The sequence below is a fragment of the Zalophus californianus genome, chromosome 13 (genome assembly GCF_009762305.2).
Source record: "Zalophus californianus isolate mZalCal1 chromosome 13, mZalCal1.pri.v2, whole genome shotgun sequence".
Taxonomy (NCBI): domain Eukaryota; kingdom Metazoa; phylum Chordata; class Mammalia; order Carnivora; family Otariidae; genus Zalophus; species Zalophus californianus.
The window spans coordinates 58,624,044-58,628,722 of NC_045607.1; the positions used below are offsets into that span (position 1 = coordinate 58,624,044).

Consider the following 4,679-nt stretch of genomic DNA (forward strand, 5'->3'; position numbering starts at 1 on the left):
GCAGTCGCTTAACCAACTGAGCCACCCAGGCGCCCTAGACATTATTTTTTAGAGCAGTTTAAGTTCATAGCAAAATTGAGTGGAAAATACACAGATTTCCCATATATCCCCTACCACAACACATTTACACTTTTTCACGTATTCAATCATATATTAATCTTCCAATTAATGACTCATTCTGATGACACTCTAAAAATATTTAGGGACATGGAAACAAATCTACAATATATCAGAGAGGCATATGTATGTGTGTGTTTATGTGTTGTGCATATTCCTATTTAGTAATTTATTCAGAAATAACTGATGGAGGGGCCCCTGGGTGCTTCAGTCATTAAGCGTCTGCCTTTGGCTCTGGTCATGTTCCCAGGGTGCTGGGATCAAGCCCCGCATGTGGCTCCCTGCTCGGCAGGAAGCCTGCTTCTCCCTCTCCCTCTGCCCCTGCTTGTGTTCCCTCTCTATATATATCTCTCTCTGTCCAAAAAAAAAAAAAACTTAAAAAGAGAAAGAAAGAAACAACTGATGGAAACATAGACTACAAAGTTAACTGGGAATATTTATCCCTGGCGACTGGAATTAGAGCTAGAAAATATATGTATGTGACGGCATGAATGTGTGGGTGTGTGCATGCACATTTCTATTAATATATACATGTGTATATTTATACTTTTTCACATTTGTGATTGCATTTTACTCATTGTTAGAAAAAATAAAATTTTGAAAATGAAGAATTAATGTACCACATGTCATATGCAAATGAAAGAGGTAAGCTATTTTTTATTTTTTGATGGGATATGCTAAAGGTACACTTTTAATACAAGGATAACGAGTTATATCCCACATGATATAAGTGATCAAGGGCATATTATTAAGAAGGATTCAGAGGCCATATCCTTGTTCAGAGTGAAAGGATTTTGACTGAGTGGTAATGAATGCCATGCATGGAGCAGTGTTTAGCAATTGTAGTATGTATTCATCATCCCTATTTTAAGTCATTGGAGTTCTATTTTATACCCCAAACGCTATTTTCTGACATTCATTTTACCTAAAATTAAATGGTACTCTTTACAAACTAGGTAACAACATTCAAGTTAAGAAAGTGGGTTTTAGGCATATGTGATTGGTGATTTTAGATAATTTACAGTTAGAAGCTGAGACCTTTTTTTTTTTGAAGATTTTATTTATTTTATTTTATAGAGAGTGCATACAAGCGGGGAGGGGTAGGGGAGAGGGAGAAAATCTCAAACAGACTCAGTGCTGCTCCTGGAGCTCAACACAGGGCTGGATCTCACGACCCAGAGATAATGACCGGAGCTGAAACCAAGAGTCAAATGCTTAACCAACTGAGCCACCCAGGTGCCCCAGAAGCTCAGATCTTAATATTGCCTCATAGAAAGTGAAAAACCATGCCTAAAGGAAAAACAAAAGGTACTCATGAAAAGCAGTGTTGGTCTCACTAGCCCCAGTGAAAGGCAGTGGAGCCTGAAGATAGACAGGAACAAGGAAGAGAAGCGGAAATCAACTGGGTGATAGTGGTGTGTATGCGGCTCTTGAGAATAAAAATTGTTGGAGACTGGTAGGGTGGGTATGTGTTATAGTGAGGAGAGAGAGAATTATCTTTTCCCCATGGCCTAGGATTTGGCCACCTGGCAATTATAAGTATTTAAACATTTGCTTTATCTTAACAACATCACAATTGTGCAGCACATAAAATTATAACCATAACAAGATTTCACACAAATTGATAATCAAATCAGACAGATGGACAGACTCAAGATCAGTCAGAGTTGAGCAGGAACTATGCAGGAACACACATTCTGTGCAATTACAAGTACCTCTCATTTTCAGATCCACATCTGTACCTCCTTTTCTACTATTGATTCCAGTGAATGTAACCCACGCACAGGAAAGCAGGATGCTCCCACCATCCTCCTCACCAATCAGTCTACACACAAGGGGAAAAGATGCTCTCAGATAATTTCTCCAACTCTAATGTTATGACCCTGAGCTTACAATGGAAAATGATAATGGAATTTGTTTTTAAGCGTACATACTCAGATGTATTTTATTTTTCTGGAATTCTAATATCACTTGCAGCTTAGAATAATACCAAATCTTGTAAAACTACAGCATATGTAGCCTATGCCATATTAGTTAAATTACTCTAATATACATTTTTATATTTTTCCAGTCTTTAGTTTGTTCTCCAGGTATTTTATACACTGTTCTGCTATTCTTAGACATTCTGAATCAAGCAGTTGATTGATTCATGAATGCATTTAAAACACAAATTTAGTCCTCACAATGAGGCAGGTATTGTGTTAAATCCTGGGGAGAACAAGGTCAATAGACATATTTTGCATTCAAGAAGCACGAGTTCTTGTTTTGGATGACATTAACTAAGAGCTAGGGAACGGATTTTGTTTCTAATTTGTCTTTTCATAATTTTGTTCATGGACTTCTTTGAAGTCCATTGAAATATTTATTTTAGTATTTTGATCTTAGGGTAATACTATTTTGTTCTTTAAAACACTATCATTGAGCTTTGTGCAGCAGCAGTATGGTAGCCAATGAGGTTTATCCAAGGTGCAATTATTGCTAATTAAAATACTAAGGTTTAATATTGTAGTTTTTGTATAATTTCTTAAATTTTGTTTCCAATAATACATTATGTGATAATTGAATTTAAATTGGACCCTGGGGTCAAGTCCTGCATCAGACTCTCTGCTCAGCGGGGAGCCTGCTTCTCCCTCTGCCCCTCCCCACTGCTTGTGTGCGCGCTCTCTCTCTCTCTGAAATAAATAAATAAAATCTTTTTTAAAAATGGAAAAAACTTAAAAAATGAATTTAATATAGTTATACATTGTCAGACATAAAAGATATTTAAAGATTACTCAAAATTAGCAAAATATATTTTCATGTGTAAATTGATGTCAGAAATGTATTATAATGATTTATAATTGATAATAATATTTGTGATGAGTTTCCTTATGCAAAAAAATAATTATTGTACACGTATGAGTCAGAAACTCTGGTAGGTGATTAAAATTCATCAGTGTACAAATAGATTAGTCTTTTTCCTTTAGCCTTTGCAAAACTTCCTTTCGAAGAAAGGTTGGGAAAGGAAAATGAGGCTCAGAAAAAGAAAATTAAATAACAGAAGTATAATAAGTATGATGTCAGATTTACTGGGTTTAACACTAACAACCTAACATAAATGTCTAACATAAATATGGACAACAGAGAAGACATGGCACTAGGGATTTTTTCATGTTTTCCTGACTTTTGTTTGCTTTTTTTTCTAATGTGGTATTTATAAGAGGTGTGGGGTAGAGCTATTTAAATGGAAAAGATGCTTAATTTTAAAACAGTCATACCATATATATCTTTGTGCCTTTTGAGGAATTGTACTTTTGTCAATTTTATTTATTCAACAAAAATGTATTAAATCTCTAGCAGGAAATGGAGTAGTAGGTAAATGGGTAGTAGAAGAAAATACATGGTATACCTTAATGCAATTTACAAAACAAAGGACTGCTTAAATGACTTTGTTTCAGTCTATGAATGCCTTGTATTCAGTAGATAATTATACAGGCATATGTTGGAATTTATCATATAACATACTGCACTGAGGGGCACCTGGGTGGCTCAGTCGTTGGGCGTCTGCCTTCGGCTCAGATCATGGTCCCGGGGTCCTGGGATCGAGCCCCACATCGGGCTCCCTGCTCGGCGGGAGTCTGCTTCTCCCTCTCCCACTCCTTCTGCTTGTGTTCCTTCTCTGGCTGTGTCTCCCTCTGTCAAATAAATAAATAAAATCTTTAATAAAAAAAAAATAAAATAAAATACTGCACTGAATAGAAAATTAAGAATAAACAAAATTATACTTTAGATAAGCATGTGTCTTTATTTGGAGACAGAATTTGTGTCTTTTTATGTATTATTCAAATAGTTTGTCTTGAAATACCTATCCTATGATTTTCTAGCCTATAAATTAAAGCTCATATGTATTTTTCTATTGCTTCAAGGATTTAGTAATAATCATCCTTCTTACTATGTTGATGCCTTTGTCATTTCTGAATGCATGCATATTTTCATTTTAAATGTATAGCAATAAGGAGGAAAAAAAAGGCCAGCGCCAATACTGAAGTTTTTAGATGTTTAAGTGTTAATTTGCAAACAGTGTAAATTTCTTACATATTCTACTTGATTAAAAATGATGCCTATATTCTTAAATAAACAAAGTAAACAAGTAAAGAGGACTTGTCACCTGTAAGTGACAGAAAACAACTTCAAGGGCACACTCATGATGGGAACAAAAGTCAATATGATCTGATGGTCTCCCAATGAAACACATGTGAAGTGCATACTAATTAGCTTGTAAATCAGACTAATACTTGGTTTATTTGGGCCAGAAAGACTACCTACTGTCAAGCAATCAAGTACTACCCCTTTAATTGCAATTTATTCCAACAACCACAATTTATTGATCCTAGCATACACTTATGCCACAGCAGTATCATTATTTGACTTTATTTTAACAGCTCCAAAAGGTTAGAAAGTTAGAAACCACTGTGAAAGAAACCATTAAAAAGTTGAGCTGCTGACATTGCTTTACACTCTATGCCAAACAATGTTTACTATATGTGTGGAATTATTAAAAGGAGAAATAAAAAGGAACTTAT

At 35.1% G+C, this 4,679-nt stretch overlaps 1 pseudogene; it reads left to right on the forward strand.

The window, feature by feature from the left end:
* The first annotated feature begins 2,538 nt into the window (after nt 1-2,538).
* On the forward strand, nt 2,539-2,659 carry LOC113935225 (annotated as a pseudogene).
* Nucleotides 2,660-4,679: the final 2,020 nt, after the last annotated feature.